At 42.0% G+C, this 5,723-nt stretch overlaps 1 long non-coding RNA gene across 1 annotated transcript; it reads left to right on the plus strand.

Annotated features, from left to right (window-relative positions):
* Nucleotides 1–3,661: 3,661 nt before the first annotated feature.
* On the plus strand, nt 3,662–4,936 carry LOC116423062. Its single transcript, XR_004233548.1, has 3 exons — nt 3,662–3,769; nt 3,967–4,168; nt 4,260–4,936. It is a non-coding gene; the product is annotated as an uncharacterized LOC116423062 (long non-coding RNA).
* Nucleotides 4,937–5,723: the final 787 nt, after the last annotated feature.

Genomic DNA, 5,723 nt, shown 5'->3' on the forward strand with positions numbered 1-5,723 from the left:
CCCAGTCCCCAAAGCCCCACCTGCCCGGCCCCGCAGAGCCCCCGCCCCCCAGCATTCCCTTTCCTCCAATGACATCAGGACCAGGCCCTCAGGCCCCGCCCACTTCCCAAGCCCCGCCTCCGTCACGTGGAACGCCTTGGCCACTACAATGGCCCTTTCTTCTCTCCCCCTCCTCCCAGGCCTCCTCTCTGCACGCCAAGGTTCCGATTGCACCTGGGCCACACCCAGCGGGCGGGGCCTCTCTGAGCGCTCCCCTCCCCCATCCTTGTGTTCCCCGCCTCCCCTCAGCTGAAGCTCAGCCTCTTCCAGCTCTGCCCCGCTGAGTTCCTCTTCTTCCTCACGTGGTTGCGGGCCTTCGTTCTCAGAGGGGACCCACGTGACGTCATAGCGGGTCCGGCTGTGGCCGCGCAGACCCGCGGGAGCCGGAGTTCTGTCCGCGCTCGGGCCCAGGCAGGCCCTCTGACGATCTGGGTGGATTCTCCGACTGCGTCTGTCGCATCTCTCCCGAGCCTGGCTCCCGGAGCGCGGCTCCGTCTCCCATGAAGCACTTTCTCCACAGTTCTTCGGAGAGACCTTGACCTTGTGCTTGAATCTCTCCTGGCCGCCGGGCAGCACTTCCCTGGGCCAGTTCTCCCTAAAATATTCTTTAAGCAAGCGGCCCTTTGCGGTTCCCCCCTGGCCAGCCCAGCGAGCTGCAGCGGAGCAGGGACAGGGCCCAGGGGCTGGTACCTGCCAGGGGAGCTGCAGAATCTGCCTGAGCCAATTCAGACGGAGGTGATCCGGGCACGGCATGGGGCTGTCCAGGTTTCGGCACACAACACAGACCCCCCAGGGCTCTGCACGGCTTCCCTTTGGTAGTCTCTCTAATTCGTCTCCTCTCCCACGCTTTCCTTTGGAGCCTCCCCCCCAGCGCTAGCTCTGGTTAACAACCTCGGGTCCTCCCTTCTGCTTCTTCCAGCTGTTCCCCTCTCCCAAGACCCTTACCCCCTTAGGCCTCCCTGCCTCCCTAGCCAGACTTCCACATCCCAACTGAACTTTCCTAGACTCCAGCTCCTCACCAAGGGGCCCTTTCTCTCCATCTCCTTCTTCCCCAGCTGGAACACAGCTGGATCCTCCAGGATTGCCAAGGCCGGGAAGTCAGGACACCTGGGGCCATGGAACAGTATTCATCCAATGTCCTAAACCACCTCTCTTCTCACCTGCTCAAACCTTCAAATTTCCCTCCAAGAGCAGGGGCATATAACATATATGTGTGCATGCACATTTATATGTGTACATTCATATAGCATATATACATATAATTTCAGACTTTGGAGGGGCTGATGAGCTTTGAGATTTGTTTGACTTTCTTCCTCGCGCTTTATTCTTAATTATAATGGATGTTTCCCTAGGGGTGATTAGATGGGAAATGCAGGGAATATCAATATCAAAGATAAATATTAAAAAAAAAAAAAAGAAACGAGGGGACAAAGGGTAATTTTCCCCCTAGGGTGGATAGTCTACCTCTTAGATATATGGAGAAGGAAAGAAATCATGACCAAAGGGGAGCTAGAGAACTTTATGAAATGCAAAGTGGATCATTTTGATTTTATTAAATTAAAAAGTTTTTGTATGAACAAAACCAACATAGCCAAATTTAGAAGGGAAGTAGAAAACTGGGGGGTGGGAATCTTTACATTCACAGGTTCTGATAAAGGCTTCATTTCTAAAATATATAGGGAATTTACTTAAATTTATAAGAATGCAAGCTATAATACGATTGATAAAAGGTCAAGGGATATGAACAGACAATTTTGAGTTGAAGAAATTAAAACCATTTCTAGTCATTTGAAAAAATTTTGATTAGAGAAATGCAAATTAAGACAACTCTGAGGTACCACTACATATCTCTCATATTGGCAAAGATGACATGAAAAGGTAATAAATGTTGGAAGAGCTGTGGGAAAACTGGGACACTAATGCATTGTTGATGAAGTTGTGAACTGATCCAACTATTCTGGAGAGCAATTTAGAACTATACCCAAAGGGCTATCAAACTGTGCATGGTTGATCCAGCAGTGTCTCTACTGAGTTTGTATCCCAAAGAGATTGAAAAAAGATAAAAGGACCTACGTGTGCAAAAATGTTTGTAGCAGCCCTTTTTGTAGTGGCAAGGACCTAGAAACTGAATGGATGCCTATAAGTTGGGAAATGACTGAATAAGTCATGGTATATGAATGTTATGGACTATTATTGTTCTTTAAGAAACGACTAGCAGGATGATTTCAGAGAGGCCTGGAGAGATGCTGAATAAAGTGAGGAGAACCAAGAGAACATTGTACACAGCAACAAGATTATGTGATAATCAGCTCTGATGGTCCTGGCTCTTTTCAACAATGAGGTGATTCAGGCCAATTCCAATAGACTTGTGATGGATAGAGCCATCTGCATCCAGAAAGAGGATTGTGGGGACAGAATGTGGAGTACAATATAATATTATTACTTTTGTTATTGTTTGCTTGGTTTTTCTTCTTTCTCATTTTTTCTCCTTTTTGATCTATTTTTTCTTGTGTAGCACGATAAATGTGGAAAATATAGGGGAAATTATTATCATTAAAAAAAAAAAAGAAATTCATAGGTCAGGCAGAATCAAGATGGTGGAGTCAAGGTAGGATCTTGTTTGGGCTTTCCCCCAAACTCCTCTAAATACCTTTAAATAATGACCTTCTGAGGATCATATTTGTAAAGAACATAGATCTCTATCCTCTGCCTGCCCGCCCACCACAACCTCCTCACCACTCTGGCCCATCATCCACACTATTGTCAGAGTCCTTTCCTTTAGCACAGACACGATCATTTATCTCTGCTGCTCATTTATTCTAAAGGCCTCTGGAACCAACATTAGTCTTCACTTCAGCTTTTAAGGTTACATACAACTTGCTCCCTAGCACTCAGCCCCACCTACCCTATATGGCCAACTTCATTGACCGTCTTTGTTTCTAGGCATACTGGTGCCCTGTTTCTTTCCACCTTGCATTCTCTCTCCCCACTTTTTTCCAGTTAATTTTAAAAAATAGTATTTTATTTTTTTCCAATCAAATGACACAATCAATGATGTGTCAAATCAATTTTTATCATTCATCTTTACATGATTTTAAGTTCCAAATTTTTGCCCCCATCTCTCTCTTCCCCATAACTAAAATAGTAGCCAATTTGAGATATCTTATACATGTGCTACCATATAAAACATATTTCCATATATGTATATCTAGATATATATATATATATATATATGTGTGTGTGTGTGAATCTATGGATAGGTATAAATGTATATGTATATATCTCTGTGCATGTATATGGATGTATGTGTGTGTATACATGTATATATGTGTATATCTGTTAAATATATCTATACTTGAAGGAGATGGGGGAAATGAAAGGGGGAAAAAGAATAAAATTTTTTTTAAAGTGCATAACAGGGAACAAAAGAACAACCTACAAGGAAGCAAAGATGGACAATAATTAATATAATTTTTATTACAATTATATATATCCTTCTTTGAATTGGAATTTATTGTTATATGTCTTAAATCCTCCCTTATGTTCTACTGGACAGACAATGTTCTGTTTTGTTTTCTTTTTCTTTACTGTCTTCCTTTTTTCTGTTCTTTTTTCTTTTAGTAAACAGAAACAACAAAAAAAGAGAAATGATTTAAAAATATTTTTAAGCTCTTCAAGAAATTCTTTATGATCCTGAGATTAACTGAAATTGTTCCTTGAAGCTTCACATGTAAGTATTTTGACATTGTTGCCCTCTTCTAAGTTTGTGTTTTGATATTCCTTGTCATCACAGTAACTTTCTGTGGTGATCTTTTTTGTTGTAGTTCATTTTTGCAGCCTATTTTGCGCCTTCTAAGGTTGAGCTCTGCTTCTGCGGTTGAGGGAGCACTATCTCAATCAGGTTTGGTCCCTACCTTGCTGTTTCAGGGTCACAGAGCCTGGCCAGTTGCCTGCTGCACTGATAAGCTGAGGACTCTCAGGTGGCCTCTGGTTTGCTGTATCAAGATATGGGTATCAGTTGCTGATCTATGCTAGGCCTCAAGATATTCCATTGACTTGCTAGCATGTACGGCTGCTGCTGGCTTTCCTGGATATTTCCTGTACTGCACTATGTTCCCCTTTTAACCAAGTAAGACAGACTTTACCTGTTAATCTTTTAAATTGTCTTGGGTTGGAAAATGGTTTTAGTCTATCTTTTTGTTGGTTCTCTCCTTCTCCAGTTTGTTTTTGAGGTGATACTGCATAGCTGTTTAAAGCTGAATGTGGGAAAGTTCAGTTGAGTTCCTGCCACATTGTCTCAAGCCCTACAGCTCCCCCAAAAGCTACATTTCTAGTAGAAGAAAAATGATATTTAAACTGTTTCCAAGACTTTTTAGCAGAGTTCTATCTACCAGTCCAAAGAAAGTGACTTTATCAGTCATGTAGTTTAATCACATTTGTTCATCTCCTCATTCTGCTTTCTTAAACAGAATAAAGAACAATAAGTGAGAACTTAGAACTTTCCAAATCAATGAGTTTTATTTTGTAACTTTTAAGTGATTGGAAGAAGGAAGGAACTGAAAGAGATATTCAGCACATTTATATGATAAAAGTAAATATCACATAAAATGGAGTCAGGTTTTTTTTCTTAAAGTTATACTTATAATAATTATTACCTTCTTGCTTTGTGATAGCCCCAGTGATAAGTGTAGGGGGACATCAGTACAAAAGATATGATTATACTTCCAGAATTAAAGAAGGAAAGAACTCAAGGAAAATATGACATAAAAATGGCCAGAGATCAGCAGTTGAAGAGTCTGAGTTGGGTTAGTCATGGGAAACTTTCTGCAATCAGGAGAGTAGAGCCTCTGGGTAGGATCTAGAAAGCCGAATCTGAGGCAGGACATTAAGTATGAAGATGACTCCAGAGACCACTTCTTGCTTTCAGTGAGATTGCAGGGAATGTCATCTATTGCTCAGCCCTACTGGGCCCTGCAAGCTCAGGACTGGGTTTCTAGGAGACATAAATCTTTTTTAGTCAAGGGATGAGTTTGTGGCACAACTACTTAGGAAAAATGGGTCATACGGGAAGCAGAAGAGGTGGAACGGACCTCAGTGGACTCAGATTTCTTTGGGAGAGTCTTCCCAGCGCCAAGAAGCGCCTTCTGTCTGACTTCTGAGGCCCTAGAATTATCATTATTCTCTAATCAAATCCAGGCCAGACCTCAGGCTCCTCTCCTCTAGGAATCAGACCCTCCTTCTTCTGAGCAGAATGACTGCCATGATAAAACTTGGGCAGTAGACTAAAACCAACTAGTGGGTCCTATAATTTGAAGTTCTAGAAATAAATGGTCCTTGGGAAAATTGGGGATCTGCATGATACCACTTTTAATTGCAAATTCATATTTGATTTCTTATAAACTTCAAATGTGGTCTCACATCTTATGTGGTCTCAGGATAATCATGATATTTGTTTTTCTATAGGCAGATCATGTTTTAATGTTCAATTTACCTAAAATTTTCCTTAAGACAGTATGTCTTTGAGTAACTTCACTAAATCTTATCAGCCTTAGGAAAGGAGATACTGAAAGAAACTTGCCCAATTCTAAAGTGACAAAGTGCTTTACTGAGTAATTAAGACCTCTAACAGCCCAAGTAGGGGTTAGAGGTAAGGTTTTACAAGTTTGTCTATAATATACAAGTTT

This window comes from Sarcophilus harrisii, chromosome 3 (genome assembly GCF_902635505.1).
Source record: "Sarcophilus harrisii chromosome 3, mSarHar1.11, whole genome shotgun sequence".
In the NCBI taxonomy this organism is placed as follows: Eukaryota; Metazoa; Chordata; class Mammalia; order Dasyuromorphia; family Dasyuridae; genus Sarcophilus; species Sarcophilus harrisii.